Here is a 20,113-nt window from a genome sequence, read left to right on the forward strand (position 1 = left end):
AAATATTAGTTCTAGCCATAAGGCAAAAAGAGCATTATAAGGATTAAATGTTTACCAAGCAATGGGCCATGTCCATGGTCCTCATATTATCCTCCAAATCTTTAGCGTCTAGCTCTTTCCTGTCACCATCCAACACAACTCCATCCAAGAGACAACTAGCAATGGGTGCCGATCCATTTAGTCCGACCTTTTAACTCTGCTTGCTTCCTTCCCCTGCCTTCTCATTAACATAGACGAGGTGGCGATCCAAGTTGTCACCCCCTCTCCTCACGAGGTCGCCTTTACCACCGTCCCCTAGCGGCGACCTTCCCCTTACCACCCATTTCAACCAAACTTCGATCATACCTTTTTCAAAATTTTCAAGGTCAAGCCCGCTTAAGGTCGAGACTTCTTTGCATCGACCTTTGAGCTCCGACCTCCCCCTTCCCTGTAGATCGCTCAACCGCCATGCCCCCACTACAATCCACGAGCGTCAGCGATCCCCGCCAACTTAGCAACCACGGGGTCCGAAGTTATCGACCTTCCTCTTCACCGAGCTACTCGGCCCATGATCAACAAAGCTAATATCCTCTAATTCCAGCGGGGAGCCCTCCCTAATCCTCTCCCTAGGCGCTAAGTCAAGCCCTTCACCACCGCTTCTTCTCTTAGGATGCCTAGTTGACACACCACCAGATCTAGAGGCACCCGCGCCTCCACCAACTCGTCCTTGACCACCCCGACCCCGGTTCCTTGCCTCCGATCTCTTGTCATGACGCCGCTATCTTCTCTATCCATACTCGAATTCAAAGACGAATTGCTATCAATCAGACCATGAGCTCTCTTCTTTTGCTTCCTCCTCTTAAACCTAATCTCCCGACCTCCCTTCTCAACAAAATAGTTCACTACCTTGGGCAACCTCTCCTGTTTCTCAGCACTATGACGGGCAAATTTCTCGATCTCCCCACGCTTAGTACGCCTCGTAATAATGACTTTTGCACAAACAAAACAAAAGCGTATCATAATCAAAATTCGACATTAGTACATCAAAACAAAACACAGTACACTCAAACGTACCAGCAAAATTACAAACCCTAGTGTTTACACTATTTCCACCCACACAGTAGTTCTGTCACACCCCGAATTTCGACAGAATTTGGAAAAACAATATTTGTTCCCGACTCTTTGATTTTCGAGGTGTGATGTACTCTCCACTCCCAAAAACCCATAATCAGTTTAAATACGCGGATAATTAAAAACCAATAAAAATTTCAAATTAACAAAAGTCCTCTTCATTACAAAATTCACAAAACTGATTAAGTTATAAATCTCCTTTCAACCCTCTTTAGTTATAAATACAACTGAAAATATAAAACAACATTTGTCTCAACTAAAAATCTATTACACCTTAAGGGAAAACAAAACATATCCTGAATGCGACGCTAATGCAAACCACAAGCAGCAACCAACCTTCTTCAACATGAAACCTGTCAAGACTTATCAACTATGTTCATTAAATGAACATACCCGATAAGCAAACATGCAAATCGGGTCAGCATTATAAACAATGCTGGTGTGAGTAGCTCTAAAATACAACATATACTTATACATATATATACACAATCCATAAGGCAGTTAGTTCCTCTACTGAGGTGCCTTAACTTCTCACTAACCACACAACAAACCATACGCATAATAAAAAGGCATTTAGTTCCTCCACGAGGCGCCTTAGGTTCTAACTAAACTAATAACCAGTCAAGCATATTCTATACTTACCGCGATTTCATGCTCAATTCTGAGTGGGGTCGTCTGCGCACAAGTAATCGGTTTGACCCACCCCCTCGCGAAAACCATATACAATCATCTATCTAAAGATATATCATTAACCAACATATTACCATAATTATATTAATTAAGGTTTTCTTTGCGTGTACCTAAAATCACGTCGTAACTATGTCTTACCTAGTTTCCCTGGCTACCACAATCGCTTCCCAACGCCGAACATGTACATCCACATGCCTCCCCTTACATAATGAACCACTCCGTACGTAACTACCCTGGGCGGGATGCCGCACACCAGGTAACCCTCACACGAAAGCCATTATGTAAGTACTGCCACTATTCGGCTACGCCCGAAAGGCCATTCAGATTCACTGAAATGCCAGAAGGGCCAATCAAATTACTTACACCAGAAGGGCCATTCAGATTCAGCGAACGCCGAAGAGCCAATCATATCACATACCATCACAAAGGCAAATCACATGAGTTGTGGTAGCTAGGTTCTAGGATTTTCGTTCATTCGTAATTTATTCGGTGTTATACCTTTATATCTCGAATAATTCTTATTCTATCTCATGCCATTATACTTAATTGTCTCTCAAGCTCAACGTTTCGTTATAATACAATCCACATTATCACGCCAATACTATTCATTGCCCGATATCCAAGTATCTCTATATCAAATCTCGAAACTTATTATTTCACGTGCGATCATATATTATTACACTACACCATATGGAATATCTCAAGCCTTCATAAATACTACCATTCATTTAAGTAGCAACTCATAATAGTACTCAATCATGTAATGTATTCGTTCAATATATTTATGTGAACTCAAGTCACCCTCAAAGCCCAATACTAAAGTCCATGAATCTAAGTCTGTATATAATTTAATTCTCATAAAAACGTATATATCTAAGTTTTATAAGAATTTTCCCCTTGTTACGTGCCAATATTTATATGCTTTACACACTACTTACGTCAAATCTTAATTAGATAATGACAAACAAAGTTATACAATTTCCAACAATATTTTATTACTACATTTGTTCATATTCTTAAATATGTGAAAAACTGGAAAAAGTCAACATTCCACAGTCAATGGTCAACAGCCAACGGTCAATGGTCAAAGTCAAACTCAACACGTCATTTCCATGTTCAACAGGTTCAGGGTCATAGCCATGGTTCATGGCTAAGGTCAAAGGTGCATGGCTCAAGAGCTCATGACTAAGGTAATGGTTCGGACCCAACTAGCCAAGTCCAAACCCAAACCTTAGAACCCAGCCCCAAAAGTCTAAACATTTAAAGGCTCACCTTGACCCATTCTAATTCAAATGGGTCGGCCCAAAATAAAAATATAATCTAGCCCAAACCAAAGAAAATAGAAACTGGCCCAACACTCTACTTAGTTTGGCCCAAAACAAAAGAAATAGAAAAATGGCCCAAAGCAACTATGTGGTCCGGCCCAACCAAAAATAGAAATCTCGGCCCAGCAACTAAACCACCTAAGGCCCAAGCCCCAAGGCCCAAACCGACCAACAGTGTCATCTTCTCCATCAGCCACCACCAGCACTAGCTCGCGCGCCGGCCACCACTCCTCACCTCCTCATCACATCGGTTCGACTCCCCATCAAAACCCAACCAACTTTAATAAACGCCAAATCCTCAAATCATTCAATCCATATTTTTCTTCAAAACTAGATCTAGAATTCGCACCGCCATTAACGCTCCTCCGGAGCTTCAGCAGCACCACCTCACTACACGACCCAATCACCAACAACCCATCCCAACTAAAAGAGTTCAAACAAGTCAATAGGATTTCGTTCCTTTTTTCTCGACGCCATTAAGCGCTGTTCAAAGCTTGAAACGAGCTTCAATGACCCACCCAAATCCGCATTCAAACCTCCCAATATAACCAATCCAACCACATTTACCTTCACACACACACACACTGTCCATCCAACACTACAATCTTCTCATACAACCCGACAGTAAACCATCGATTTCAAACCCGACAGTTTAACCACTGATCTCCCAACCCGACAACACCAACTCGCCATCAAACCAAAACGCGAAAACGCATCTTGAATATCTAGATCTACAAAGTTAATTACATAAATCCCTAATCGATTAATTTCTCAATCTTTATCGTTGGATTTGGACAAGTTCTCCGGAGACAGCTTGGTTCTTAAAACAATAATCAACATGGTAAAGGCAGTTAACCCGAAATAATATACAGTACTAAAACAGAACCATAACACACCAAAACAGAATCACAATACAGTATGTCAACAGAAAAGAAATCGACAGTAATGAGAACCATAAAAATATATTGAGCGGAAACAAAACTCTGACAGTAAAGCTTTTTCAGTAGATTCGGTGAAATATATTTAAAATATAACTACTCACGTGTATTAACAGCTCCTACGAATTCATCATAGTTCGAATCGTCGAGCTCCAACACTCTAGCAATCCAGTTTCTATCTCTGCCTCCATTTTTATTATATTTTATTATCTAAGAACCCTATTCTCCAGAATATGAATATATACTTGGGTTTGAAACCTAAGCCCAATACAGACTCGGGCCCAGAAACCAGGCCCACATATCCCAAATCCAATCCAGCGAATTTTAAATAAATAAATAAATTAATTAATTAATAAATAAATAGGTATTTTAAATACGGGCGTTACAAGTTCCCAATCACCAGTAGCGGCCTCTTTTCCCAGGGTTAATTACTAACCACATCCAGAGTGCTAGACTTCCTAGCTAAGGTCTACAAACTAAAGTTATTGGCATGAAAACGCTTCACAACAAAGTGCTCAACAACATCAGGGACCTTAATACGATAATCACCACTATCGTTCAACATGTCAAAAACCCTAAACAAACGCCAAGTATTGCCAACGAATTGGCAGGGTGCTTTCTCACAAAAATTCAAAAACTCACAAGTTAACTTAGACAATGGCAACCTCATCCCAGCTCTCAGTTGCCCCTCACAAATAACTACCCCATAACCCCTCGGAATGAACTTTGTACTAAAGACGTTCTCCACATAACTCAGGTCATGCAGTTCCAGGTCGCTCATGTTTATATCATATGCCTCCCTCAACTCTACAAACCTATTTACCGCACGTGTACCTACGATCGTAGGAGGTAAACCACTAGAACATGAAGCTTCATTAGGGCCCGAACTACTTGAAACAACAATAACAGACTCTGAATCCACCCTAACGATTCTTCTACCAACTCGTCAGACCGAGTATCATCCAAATCAGACATGGTTTACTTTTTTCTCTTTACAGACACCAAAGATGTATCTAATCCTACCCAACAGAGCAAATGAGAAAAGAAAAATGGCAGAGAACTAACCTGATACTCTTCAAAACTCTGAAGAAATCAAGATGCCAGCAGCTTCTCAGCTCTCCAAAAGCGTCTTATACAAGAAACTCGTCCAGTTCCCAACGCGTGTAATCTTTACATTAACCCTAGACCAACACGTCCTCTTATGCAGTGACTTTTCAAATCTCCACAAAACAAGCGGTTACTATTCCTGGTTAAAACGACTCACATCCCCGCATGTGCCATACACTTGCTATCAAACTCTTTTAGCAGCTCGCTCTGCCAAACATAACACCTTACTGAGAGGGGGTTGTGTGAGGAACTAATACCCACATCCTATGAGTATTATACACGTGTCCAGCACAAGTGAAGCTACCAACCGATCTTCACCAAGCACTCTTTCAGGCCGCTTCATTGCACCATGCGAATCCAGATCGCTTCGTAACAACTCGAACCAAAAGCATGATCTCTTCAGAGAGATCGTCCTACCAGTTCGACTATTACAGCGACCTCCAGAAGGTCCACACTTGCTCATGCAGTAACGGATAGTAACGAATACCACAGCTGTCACCATCAAGACCGGAGCTCCAGATGCCCACTCCATTACTCCACCACAACTCGCCATCATGGCTCATTAAATGACCTCAAGTCTTGAACTTGACCTGACGCGGGAGAGCAGGAAGCGCGGACATCTTACCTATATAAAGAGAAGAGGAACTACGTCTGACTTGATTCACGTTTGGCTAAAGAACTTGATACGTAGGCAGCTTGCATCTAACGCGAACTCAATAAAAACCAAATACAATCCACATTCCCCTCCCCGATCAAGACCTGTAAATATTTACACCAAATCGAGCCTTTACACAAGACACAATAGTGATGAAAGCAGTTTTAAACTCAAGACAATCTCTGTATAAGTGATCAATGCATTAAGAATTTTATAACATGAAATATTGAATTTATAACATAGAATTTAAAATTCAAGAAATTGGGCCTAACACCCAATTTTGGAGAAAATGAAGTCTAGAGGACACGGTTTTTGGTGAGTAACTCACAAGGACAAATTCTAACAATTAGTAACTCACGAACCCACGATTTCAAATTTAGTAACCCTCAAGGACAAAATAAGTTGGCCTGGCCATTTTACTTTTTTTAAATGCCAGATATACCCTTTCGTGAAAATAACCCTCAAGGACAAATGACCCAGATTTAAAATACATATTTTCCAATTTTACCCTTTCTGTCATTTTACTATGAACAATGAGTGTTCATACCTTCTGCTAGTGTATGAACAATGATTGTTCATATCCAAATAGGTGAATGTACCTTATACAATATATTGATGTATGAACATTCAATGTTCATAGTGAACATTCAATGTTCATACCAAAAGGACTATGAACATTCAATGTTCATACCCAATCAATGTTCATACCCAAAGACTATGAACATTGAATGTTCATACCCAAAGGACCAAGGACTATGAACATTGAATGTTCATACCCAAAGACTATGAACATTGAATGTTCACTATGAACATTGAATGTTCATATCCAAGGACTATAAACATCGAATGTTCATACCCATTCAATGTTCATACCCAATCAATATTCATACCCAAGGACTGTGAACATTGAATGTTCATATCCAAAGACTATGAACATCGAATGTTCATACCCAATCAATATTCATACCCAAGGACTGTGAACATTGAATGTTTATACCCAAAGGACTATGAATATTGAATGTTCACTATGAACATTGAATGTTTATACCCAAGGACTATGAACATCGAATGTTCATACCCAAATGACTATGAACATTGAATGTTCATACCCAATCAATGTTCATACCCAAAGACTATGAACATTCAATGTTCATACTAACTAAATACACCAGGTCGTTTCGTCTGGGCCGGGCCGTTAATTATTTCGAGTCAGGGGTATACTTGATATTTCATCTACCCGATCCGTTTTTTATTTCGCGTCAAGGGTATATTTGAACTTTTATCTACCCGGTCCTTGAGAGTTACTTTTTCGGCATTTTTGTCCTTGAAATTCACTCCCTGGTTAAAATTTTACGGTAGGAAACAAAGTATATTAAAGGAAACTAAATACAAAAAAACAACAATTTTGTCTTAGGAGGTTATGGAAATTGAGTAGGAGGAATGATTTTTTTTCGTTTATAACAAAACCATATTATTCAGTGTGGTCATTGGTCAAGGTTCCACAATTCTTTTTTTAAATTGAAAAATATTAACATGACTGGTGAGCATAGAATTGGAAGAAATATGTCAATCAAGACACAATAGTGATGAAAGCATTTTTAAACTTAGGACAATTCTCTGTAGAAGTGATCAATGCATTAAGAATTTTATAACACGAAACATTGAATTTATAACATAGAATTTAAAATTTTACAATAGGAAACAAAGAATATTAAAGGAAACTAAATACAAAAAAACAACAATTTTGTCGTAGGCGAGATATAAATTTGATGATTATCAAAAAATGAAGAAAAATAAACCATATCACCTTGAAATACTTAGTCAATCGTTCGAAGACAAATTGGAGTGATTTTTTGCTCCAAGCAGGATTTTCTCCAAGAGCTCCAAGGGAAACAGGAACCAACCAAGTGTCCACTGAAAAGGGGTCAACAGTTATCAAATTTCCACCTTAATATATGCTTCCTGATTTACCCCCAACTTTAAAAAAATAAAAGAAAAAAACTTAACCAGTTACAAAATCTAGTTTTTGGTCTTAATTGTTAAGGAAAAAAAAAGGAAAAAAAAACTTGAAGTGCTGAACTAGTGACACTTCTTTCAAACTAAAAAAAAAAAAAAAAAAAAAAAAAATCTTTAGCTAATGATGGGAAGAACTCCTATATATATTTTACAATGAGATTTTTTTAATTCTTTTTCTTTTTATTTATTTCTATTTTTAGTGGGGGCAAATCAGAAAATTTGTTCAAAGGAAGGAATTTGATAACTGTCAATCTCTTTTTAGTAGACACGTGGCTGGTTCCTGTTTCGCTTGGAGCTTGGGAGCAAAAAATCACTCGACAAATTGAACGGTGAGAATCAGTTGAAAATAGTGTGCTCAAACGCAGATTTTTTTGTAATTCCCACCAGTGTACAATTCATGATTCCATTGATTCGGTTATATCACTTTTCGACTAATATCTATCTAGTAGGAACCTTAAGGATTATCTCGGAACATTGACAATGACTAATAATGCTTTCGACCAAATGTTTGAGAGTTCGACGAGTGAATTATGTTCCTCCATTGAATTTTAGCATGTGGGTTTTTATATGGAATTTTTTCATATTTTGGTTTTGGCAACAACAGTTTTCATCATTTGGTCCAATCTTTTAAATGAAAAGGCTACCCGAAAATTTCACCCACGAAATTCTCGGAATGGCTTTAAGTTAAAAGGCAAATTGGTAATTACAATATAATTAATTCTAAACAGTGCGTCTTTCCGTAATCACCTAACAGCCGCACCGTTTTTCTTCCACGGCGAAAGAAAATATCAAAACGATAAACACCTGTTCAGTTTTTAACTTCCCATTCCCAACTTAAGAGATACAATGGCGACGAGTCTTTTATATCTAATTTTTTGTCGAGATAACAGGTAATTCTTTTTCTCCTTTCTCAACTTTTATCTGAGAAAAGAAAAACTCACTCGCTCGCTCACTTCCCAATTTCCCTTTCCCATTTTTATTTTTTACAATGAAGACTTACAACCTTTAATAATTTAATTCCCAATTTCCCATTTTTAAATGCAAGACTTATTTCTATTTGGATTTCTTTTTACATGGTTCTAACTTTAATTTTGGGATTGTTCCAATTTCAGAACAATCCCTTTCATTTTTCTTCGTGGCAGGGGTTTTGAATATTTATGAAAATTTTATTTTAGTTTCTCTTAATTTCTTATTAGTAGTTTATTTATTTCTGACTTAAAAACATTGAGTACGGTGTTGATGTGCACTCCTAGACTAAGACAACTACGAATACATTTATGCAGTGTAATGTCCATCAATTTCGTATAATACATCATTGGTCCTTTTTCATAGCTGATACTAATTCATGTAAATCTCTCCCATATATCCCACTACTAATTCTTTATATTCTAATTACTCCATATCCTATATTTTCTTTTCGTGGTGTCACTATCCTGTGATTTATGAATAACTAGCATTTTCATTCATTCTGGTTTCATTCAAGTCAAGAGGGACACAAACCGAGTATCATTTGCTTGATATGATGGAGTGTTTGTAAGATTCAAAGCATAGATTGCGGGTAACCCCTACAATAATTGCTTTTCGTGGACATTCTTAGAGTATAGCAACAGAAGCTGCGGTGACCCTCAATACAAATGACCATGACAAGACATGAAAGTATGAAACTATTTCTCTCAAACATTCACGCATGATTGCACAACCAATTCTATGAAGATGACCAGTCGATTATTCCGGTGGCATTCTTTGCTTCGTTATAAATGCAAGTGAGTAAATAAAACTCTTCAATACAATTCTCTTTTTCCAATTTGTAGGAAACCACACTAATTTTTTGCACCGTTTCAACACCGTTTTCAGATTTTACAAAGAATCAGAAAAATTCTGAAACCAGCCGATTATTCTTTGATACAATTCTCTGTTTCCAAGGTTATAGGAATCATCGGTTTGAGAAGAAACATAGTTCAGATCTACTTATGAGGCTTCGGTACTTTTCGCAAAACTTCGTTTATTTGGAAATGGTATTAAGTAGAATTGAATTGAAGTGGATTTTGTGTTTATGCAAGAAAAAGATAAAATACCAGTACTAAGCTTTGTTTTGGTAGTACTCAATTATTAAGTTTTGATTATCTCGGAACATTGACAATGACTAATAATGCTTTCGACCAAATGTTTGAGAGTTCGACGAGTGAATTATGTTCCTCCATTGAATTTTAGCATGTGGGTTTTTATATGGAATTTTTTCATATTTTGGTTTTGGCAACAACAGTTTTCATCATTTGGTCCAATCTTTTAAATGAAAAGGCTACCCGAAAATTTCACCCACGAAATTCTCGGAATGGCTTTAAGTTAAAAGGCAAATTGGTAATTACAATATAATTAATTCTAAACAGTCGTCTTTCCGTAATCACCTAACAGCCGACTGCCGTTTTTCTTCCACGGCAAAAAGAAAATATCAAAACGATAAACACTGTTCAGTTTTTAACTTCCCATTCCCAACTTAAGAGATACAATGGCGTGCCGAGTCTTTTATATCTAATTTTTGTCGAGATAACAGGTAATTCTTTTTCTCCTTTCTCAACTTTTATCTGAGAAAAAAAACTCACTTTCTTCGCTCACTTCCCAATTTCCCTTTCCCATTTTTATTTTTTACAATGAAGACTTACAACCTTTAATAATTTAATTCCCAATTTCCCATTTTTAAATGCAAGACTTATTTCTATTTGGATTTCTTTTTACATGGTTCTAACTTTAATTTTGGGATTGTTCCAATTTCAGAACAATCCCTTTCATTTTTCTTCGTGGCAGGGGTTTTGAACTCGCCATATAAAATGGGTAAAACTACTGAACTCTTTACTTTTGTGATTGTTAATTTTTGCACCGCAAATTGTTAAGCACTTAGTCCTTGATTACTTTTTGTTTTCGATTTTTCAATTTTTCATTCTTTTTGTATTCTAGAAAATTGGTTCATTACTTCATTCACATTTCTGTCAACTGAGATGGAAGAGGCGATGTTTATATTCTTCTTTTTATCCTCTTAGTTTTATTCTTCTTTGATAACGTCTAACTATCAATTAGCATTTAAATTTTGTTATGTTCTTATTTTTTTAGGGTGTTATTTGGTTGTCAGACCAATCATACATTGTGTTTTGAATTTTAGCTCGTTTCTATCTAGCTTCTGATACAGCTATTGAGTACTAACTTGAAATATTTGGAATCGATCAGTCCCAGTGATATGCCGCTTACTCTAGATGTAATTCAACGAAGCAGCTAGAATCAATAATTTCTTACTTCTATCAGTTCTATGCGCCTCCATACAAATGGATTGAAAAAATTCAACCCTCCATCATTTGAATCATTCAATCTTGCCACATAGCCATCTTATCGAAAGCTATTATTTACACATTCGATTCAATCCACATATTATATCCGACTTAAATGTGAACGTTTCTAAATTTTTTTAAAAAAATGGCCTTTTTTTAGCTAGCAACATTTTCTTTCTCTGTCCAACCTACTTATTTAATTAGACCAAAATATTCAACGACAAAAAAACAATTGCTAATGAATTCGCTAGATCATTGTATGCTCTATAATGGTTCTGTAGGAAGAGGGTTGCGATTATATTAGTAAACACAGATTGTATCATTCCTGTGTTTCATATATTTTTCCCTCGAAGCTGTTGCGGTCCCTTGAATTTTGTAGGATGTTTTACTTCTTCTTTGAATCACCGAAACAGCAAAAGGATCCTTTGGTTATATGGTTGAATGGGCGCCAGGATGTAGTAGTGAAATGGGCATTTTTCTATGAAAATGGACCTTTCACTATGGTTGGGATAAGGTATGATCATTTGTGTCTAATTTCTTGGTTCACTTTATCTGCTGGGCATACTGTAGAATAAATGATAGTAAGGACTCAGGGCATAGAAATTAGGTTCTTGATAAAGTAGAGATCCTTGCCTGTTTTTCTATTAAAAAATCTGTCGCTGCGAAGATCTATCAAGCATACATCCATGTAATGCATTGTGATAGTCCTGTACACCAACAATCTCAACATAAATTCTACTCGTGATGCAGGCATCAAACCTTTTGTATGTCGACCAGCCCAATGGAACTGGTTTCAGTTATAGTGTTGATAAGCGCGACCTTCTTGCAGGTTTGTTTCCCATACTTATTATGAATTATTATGATATCACTGAAACTGCAGTAATAGTTCTTTATATTATTCAATTATTGTGATATCACTGAAACTGCAGTTAATAAAGAGAATTCTCATTATGATCAAAGAATCAAACTGTAGAAATGAATTATAAGTTCAAATAGCATATTTGCTGTTGCAAGGCTGTTGGTGCTTCATCAATAATTGTCATTAAATTATCAAAGATTTGCTGCTTGGGCTCTGAATGACTACAGTTGATTGGTTTCATATTTTTGCCCTGTTTATTCATGAAGTTCCTGATCAATTTATTTCAGATTCCTCAAAATTCTTAAAAAATTTCATACTCGAGCACGTGAAACATCCCAACTCTAGAATTTTTTCATTTATAGAATTAAAGTTTATAAAAAACTATAGTTATCCCAAGAGTCAAAACCCTTCGTTTCCTCAAGCCTAACCACTCTATCTCTCTCGAATCTCAACATTAGTTCTTCTCCTCTATAATCCGCTCAGGTATTGTTCTTCTCTCTTGAAAGTCAGTGTCTTATTATCCCCTCTATTTAAAACTAATTTCTTCCTCTCTTTTCATTGTTATCTTTTTTCAGTTGTGAATACTAACCTCTAATTCAAATTCATCAAAACTTGAAGCAATAATGTGTTGCGCGTTGAATTTCCTCGCGTCCTCTTTTATTGTGTCCAGTACAGCGATATCGTTTCTATCCACTTTCATGTCTGTCATCCTGTTCTAATTTTTTTTCCTTGACTTTATTTATTGGTTTGTCTTGCTGGAAAATATTAGAAGTTGTTTATGTATGTCAGAGTGCAGAGCACGCACGCGCTCTATTCAAGCACAATTAGAGCGCGCCCGCGCCTCGCATATTGTTTAGCTATACTCGCACCGTTTCTATGGAGTATGGAAGCATTAACTTTGGTTAGAGCACTCTGACCATGCTCTAAAAGGGCTGGTACAACAAGCCAAGTCATTAATATATTCTCACTCATATTTTAAGAGAAATGTCGAGTTTTATTGCGGTTTCTACTGTTCAGCATCTTTTATATCATGTCTGTTAGATTTATGTGCATGTTATATATGTTGTGTGTATAGAATTTTGATTGGTAGTTGTCTTTGATATTATTGCCCATACATTTGCAACAATGGTGCTGCGCATGTAAGTCCTTTGCTCCCATTTTTTTGGGATTCGAGCCAATGGGTTGTAGTAGATTTCAGTTTTAAACAATTAATTTATTTGCTACATAATACTTCTTACCGTGTCCTTCAATTTGTTTATGATGCTGATATGGGAATGCCACCTAATGAGCTTACTTAGGTGGTTTTGCCCATGGTGCGAAAGGAATGGATATCAGTGGTATTATCTTTGTTGATCTTTGATGTCACATTCTTAAATAATTCTTGCTTACTGTGCAGACACTGAATTGTTTCAATATCATTTTGGCAGATAACATATATGATCATGACTCACATAGCCCGTTGATATGCTTTTATGTTTTATCGTACATGCTCAATCTGTTTGTAACACACATATTTTCTTATGACAGATATCATGGGCCTACAGTTGGTGTTATTGAATGCCCAAAGCTTCATTCTTTGAAGTCCGAGATAAGTGTTTTTAATGGCTTTCCATGTGTCAGCATTCCTTGCAATGCCAGTGATAGCCAATACCAGATAATGTTACTTTAAAAAAAAACTTTTGAAAATGTACCGATATCATCCAATTGCTTTTTATCCTAGCTGTATATATGCTCGACATCTGGTAACAAACATTTGCTGGCTGTTCAATTTTTCGTGTCCTACAGGCGCTTGGCTGGCAAATTGTGGCTGCAAGGATTGGAATGCAAAGATGTGCTGCATCTTCATAGTGGTTAAAAGAGAGGATTTCTCCATCAAGCTAGATATGCACATGTAATCTATTGCTATGCCTTGACATTTATATCAATGTGGAGAGTGTTGGGTTGAATATGAACTCCAAATAACATTAAAGTACTTTTATGTTGCGGGTACCCTTAGGCAAATCGCGAACTTGATTGGATTTTATTTACAGCAGATATATTTTTCTTCAGAGCATTGCGTGATCAGCAATAGGTTAGCTCCCAAAAGTCAAACCTATTTGTGCAAGTGCTATTATTTCTTCTTTAATTCAATAAAGCTTTTTTTGCCTATATTTTCTTATCACCGGCATATAAACCAAACTGAAGGTACAACTCTACTACTCTGTCATGGCCTTTCTTATTAAAAGATTATTTAGTTTTACTTTTTTTTTTTTTCTAACATGCATTTTATTTTTAAGGATTCATTATGCTTATGATGTTGGATTTCATGTAACCATAAGGAAAATATTTTTTAGGGTTAAAATTGAATTAGTTACACAGAAAAGACTTATAGAAAAATATTGTGAGTTAACCAGATAGGAATATGGGTCCATCTTCGAAATGTTGTTGATCAAACCTCGAAATCATAATAAAAAGGATGCATATCAAATTCAAAGAGGATAATGATTCATTGGAAAACATGCACTTAGCAAGTGGAGAATAGATAGTTGGTTGATTGGAAATCGTACGATAATCTCATGCGTCAGTTCTAGGACCGGTCGTTTCTAAATTCAGAAAGCCAAACAAGATCAATATGACTTCTATTCATAGTTCGCTTTTGAGTTCAATTGCAGCTTCAGAGGTTAGAGGCTTCTTTTGTACATTGTGCAGTTTAAATCCGATTAAATATGCTGGTGGTGTACTGGTGTATTTGGTTGTTGCAAGTTTGTTTCTACATAAGTTGTCATATCTTTACTAATGTTGCTGAGTAAAAACCTTTTCTTAAAAGTCAATTGTTCGATCAATCAATTGACCTTCCAGATGTACTACTCTTTAATGTTTAATTAAAAAAGTGAGGTTTAATATGTCTGTACACAAACTATAGCTTATAAACGACAAATACATGGGTTTTTTGTGTACGGTTTGCATGCTTAAGTTAATTAATATTGCCTGTTTATTTTGTCCAATGGTGTCAATTAATTTGTTCGGTTATGGTATGAAGTGCTTACTTAATGTATCTCTATTTGTCAATAGAAGCTATTATATTGTTCACTCTCTTTGTGTTAGTGAACAATATTAGCTTCAAACATGGAGGAAAATATGTCCATGCTACCAAATATGAGAACATTGGCTGATGACCGCAGTCTCCGTAGACAAACTCATAACTAAGAGGTTAGGTTCAATTCCTTTCTCTTTCTATGTACAAAATAATTGGTTCCTTTCATTTTACTCTTTAGATATAATTTCCAGTGACTTCGGAGGACAAGTGCTTTAGATATGATCCACCTTATATGACTTGATACAGTGTCGCCGGTTGGAATTGAGACACACCAAGATACAATTTTAGCTCTTGTATAATGGTGTTATACCCAAAAAAACTGTAAGATGATCCTTCCTCTCTATGTTGGATTCAGTTTGGAATTGAAGATATATATTATCTTATTAGACTATATTAGTATATTAAGAACATTTTGGTAGTCTTAGTTTCAATGTTAATGGGTACTTTCATTGGGGTTTGATAAACAAAGATTTTCACTTAAAAATTATATAGCTTTAGCTATATGAGAGTGTTTGATACTTGGATGTGTTGGATCAGAATTTGGGGTACACATGAGATGAACTATGAAAGCTAATAGTCCATAGAGCAGTTTTAGGCAAAGTAATTGGGTAATTGCGGAAAAAGTTTAAAGCGAATATTTAGGCGTAAACCCAAGTAGACTATAACCACATTAACGTTGTTTGTTCCATTGTTATCCCATTCAATTAAGTTAGTTGGTTACCTGGTTTGCTTTTTATTGTGTTGCTTTGAACTCTAAAATATTATTATATTAATTTGTGTGTGATAGTTTTTATAGAAAAAACTCAATATGTTTACTAGACTGTTCCAATTAGTTGGTAATTAAGTTTGAATGTTTATTAGTTATGTATCTAATTACTGTTTTTGATTGGATTTCAATGTTAAATCTTGGGTTCTCCGCCTTTTGACACCAGTTTAAAAAAACAGGCATAACTAAGTTGAAAATCCTTTTGAGAGTAATGGTCAAAAGGATTTTATTGTATCTCATTCCTATCTCTTCATATTTCTCATTGATTAAGTTGAAAATTGTTGATGTATAAACTACTATGATTGTACAACCTGGAACTGTAGTAGACTTCCTAATTGCCAACCAGAATGTGAGGGATCCGTATCAGATTGACTGGGAAAACGTAACCTTGGTTGTTTTTCATTATCTGGTGAGTGGTTAACAGTATCTTGCCACTTTAATGCCTTTGGTTTTTGTCTTTGTTAACAAGCTAAGAGAACACTCAAAAATCTAAGGATAAAGGCAAGTCCCTCTAATATGGAGAACAAAATCACTGGATTGAATAAGCTTCCTTGCAATCAACAAACGCAAGCTCTTAATGAGCTTTATTTTATGAACTTCTTGATCAAACAATGTGAAAATTGTACAGACCGTTTGATATTGTTGTGTACTTGATAATCTATCTTGATTAAGCTTCAGCATTTTATATATTTTGATGTGCCTTTGTAGATTCTTATTGAAGCAGAGGAGGGATGAAAATGGGGATGAACCTGCTGAAGTAACAGTCACAGTGTATGATTATTTTGTTAAACATCGAAATATTGAGTTGCGTTTTTCTGCCGTGCATTAATGTTGGGAAACCGAAGAAACACTTACATACCACTTGAGGTGAATTGAAAGCTCTTTTGTTTTGGTGCATCAATAGGTCACTTTTGTAGTAATGTGATATGCATACTCTCATTAAGAATTCTTCATTGTAAAAGGTCGGCTATCAATTGAAACGGCTTGAAAGGTCAAGCAGTTTAAAATATCACCTTCATTGTATAATTTTCAACAATAGTTTCAAACAGTTTAAAAGCTGCCCTGCTGGTTTTTTACCACCAACATTTTTCCCTTCTAATTTTAACACAAAAAAAAAAAAAAAAGTGTACGTTCGTTAGTTGCTATGCCTATGTTTTCATTAGATTGTATGTTTTTGGACTTAAGTTGGTTTAACTAGAATTCATTCCCTTTGAGACGCGTCTTCATTGGCAGTTAACATACATAGAGGTTGAAGTCAAATTTATACATCACCCTATCCAGCTATCCTCTCGTTTCTTACCCGTTTCATTTGAAGACACCAATAGAGATAAAGAATTGTTCAAAATTTTGACAGCACTGCAAGCAAAGACTGGCTGCTATGCTACACGTTTTAACTCACAAAAGTAAAACCAACCGCCGTTCTCAAATCCTATAAATACTCATCTGAACAACATGAACTCTTCATCTCATTTCATTAGCTCAAAGACCTTCTCAAATCTAACAGCAGTAAAAAAAAAATCCATCTCCATCTCCTTCAACATCTGTCATCTTGAATACTTCAACTTTATTGTTTTATTGTTACAATGAAGAATACATTGACCATTTACATGTAGGTGAAGAGTTCTTTCAACACCATGAAACCTTTCAAGCCGTAAAGGAATCATAACCTCTCTCACTTTCGTTCCAAGATTAATCAGAACTCCCATAAAAAACTTGGAGTCTCTCACTTTTGTCATAGTTATATCGAAAATCAAAATATAAAACATAAACAGGTTGAAAATATCCATTGTTTACTTCTTTGTTTTATGCCCTAGGGAATAGAAAGTGCATAAAAAAAAAGAATTGCCAATAAGCTTTTAGGTTCCAATCTCATTATTTTCTTCTTGCATGTGTAAGTGTGATGTAGTTTGTTTATTTTTTGCACTACTATAAATAAACTTACTTTTTATACTATTGTTTTCTGTTGCCTTAAATTTTCTTCAGTCATGGAATCAAAAGATAGTCAAGTTATATCTATGGTGAAAATTTTGTTGAACATGGAGACTTTTTATTTTGACTCCAAAGTACTAAATGATAAGAAACCAATGTATGGAAGATAACCTCGTTTTAAGACATTTGTAGATGAGGTTTTTATTCAACATGGCACCTCTAACATACAAAAGTTCCATCTAATGGAAGCAATATTAGAGTTTTTAATATCAGTCCAACAATTTATTTTTTTACGAAGAACACTACAATTTTTCCCAGTACACCAGTCTGTATTATGGGTGTTTCTATAATCAAATTGTTGCCGCTTGACAAAATGTTTCTATAATCATCTAGGCATAACATAGTGATTATGCACAATGGATCACGCTTATAATGCCTCTGCACTCCTTCATCGTGCACTCTACACCTGCTGCTAACTACATACTCAATCATTAAACTTAATTTAACTCTCAAAGAACCAACATTCAATTGCATTATGTTAATCAAGTTGAAGCCCAAAACCTAACAAAGTTCTGGATGTGGAGTTGGGTGCTAATAACATTGTCAGAATGTGGACCAATAACCAATGTAAGAATTCAGCGATGCAACTAGCTAGCATCTATAATTTCTTCCTTTTATCGTCTCCATACAGATGGATTGAAAAAAATAACACTCCGTCATTTGAATCATTCAATCTCCATACACATGAAATAAAATCCGCATTATATTGAAAGCTTTTAAATTGTACTCTTGCCACAACCATCTTCCGGAAAACTATTATTTACACATTCAATTCACTCCACATATTCACTCCAAATATTAACAGTGTCCAATGCATTTTTTCTAATTGTTTCCAAATGTAATCGTTTCTAGATAAATAAGTAAATATTTAAGTTAGCTACAAATTCTCTCTATCCAAGCTACCTACTTATTTAAACCAACAAAAAAAAGAGAACTGATGGTACATCATCAAAAATCAAATTAAACAAAGAATACAACTAGCGTATTGAAGTGTTTTTTCTTTGTTGAACTTTTTAATTAACTATTCTAATTTACATGCGTTCATTCTTTTTCCCAAATTTTCTTTCCTAGCACGTGCAACGCACGTGCCCGTTTACTAGTATCTATCTAGTAGGAACCTTAAGCATAACAAATAAAAACACTGATAACACTGATAGTAGGAACCTAAAAAAAATATATATATATATATATATGAGTGTAGGACCGAAATAATTTAGTGAAAAAGGGAGAGTTATGACAGATATGGTGAAAGAGAACGACCGGGTGAAAGAGATCGAGGTTTTCTGGAGTTATGTTTCCTTCTCTTTTATTTGGGATACAGCGCGAAATTGTTTCTGTTTCTCGAATAGTTTTTCTTTTTACTTAATTACCCTTCTAATGGAAAGCAAATTAGAAATTGGGGCAAACCTTTCGGGGTACCCTTTTATAAGATAAGATAATATGAGATAAATAAAACTCTTGGTCTCCTACTTCTACTTAGGAAATTGTAGTTATAGGAGAATTCGATCCATACTTTCATTCTAAATTCTTTGTTAACCATGAAAAAATAACATTAATAATAATAATAATAGAGACAGTAGGTTTGGTTTGCTTAATTGAATTGGACTTCTATTCCAGTTCGTCTTCGGTTTTCTCCTCTCTATATATACAACTCATTAGCCCCCTTATCAGCCACATACTGATACACAAACATCCTCAGTCGATCTTATCCTTCATAACTTTGAAGTTGCAACTGCGCCCACAATGGATCACCTTCCAAGCGAGACAGTCACAGATATACTTGCTGTAGGGGAGCAATATCTTATCATGCATGCGTGCAACGTAAGCAAACTCAGGACATCGACCCTTAAGAGCGAACTGTGAGCAGCTCCCTCAAGAACACCCCGCATAACTTCAATGCAGCGACCTCCAAGAATCGACCCTCACGAGAAAGGAGGATTAAGATATTTCGATGAAAGCACATGGCGAACGCCTGTAATGATCACCATCGGGGTAATCATTACCCATCCCCGGGAAATAGGGGTAACCTCGCCAACACCCAATCAGCACATGACTTATAATAGAACCAGCTCAACACTCATTCACGATCTCCACCTTACACGTGTACCATAGACACACATGTCTTCTAGATGGACATTTCCCTAAGCCTATAAATACCACCTGATTGAACTACGTCGGGCCTGATTCCTCTCTCCCCAGAAGGAAAGAAAGAAAGAAAGGAAAAGGGAAAACCAACAAGAGGATACGTAGGCAGTTCGCTCAGAA

The 20,113-nt window shown here is 36.0% G+C and overlaps 1 long non-coding RNA gene across 1 annotated transcript; it reads left to right on the plus strand.

Moving 5' to 3' along the window:
- Positions 1–11,627: 11,627 nt before the first annotated feature.
- LOC147488985 (uncharacterized) lies at positions 11,628–13,671 on the plus strand. The gene is made up of 3 exons (XR_015203287.1): positions 11,628–11,672; positions 11,909–11,987; positions 13,545–13,671. It is a non-coding gene; the product is annotated as an uncharacterized LOC147488985 (long non-coding RNA).
- Positions 13,672–20,113: the final 6,442 nt, after the last annotated feature.

This window comes from Coptis chinensis, chromosome 7 (genome assembly GCF_015680905.1).
Source record: "Coptis chinensis isolate HL-2020 chromosome 7, ASM1568090v1, whole genome shotgun sequence".
Taxonomy (NCBI): domain Eukaryota; kingdom Viridiplantae; phylum Streptophyta; class Magnoliopsida; order Ranunculales; family Ranunculaceae; genus Coptis; species Coptis chinensis.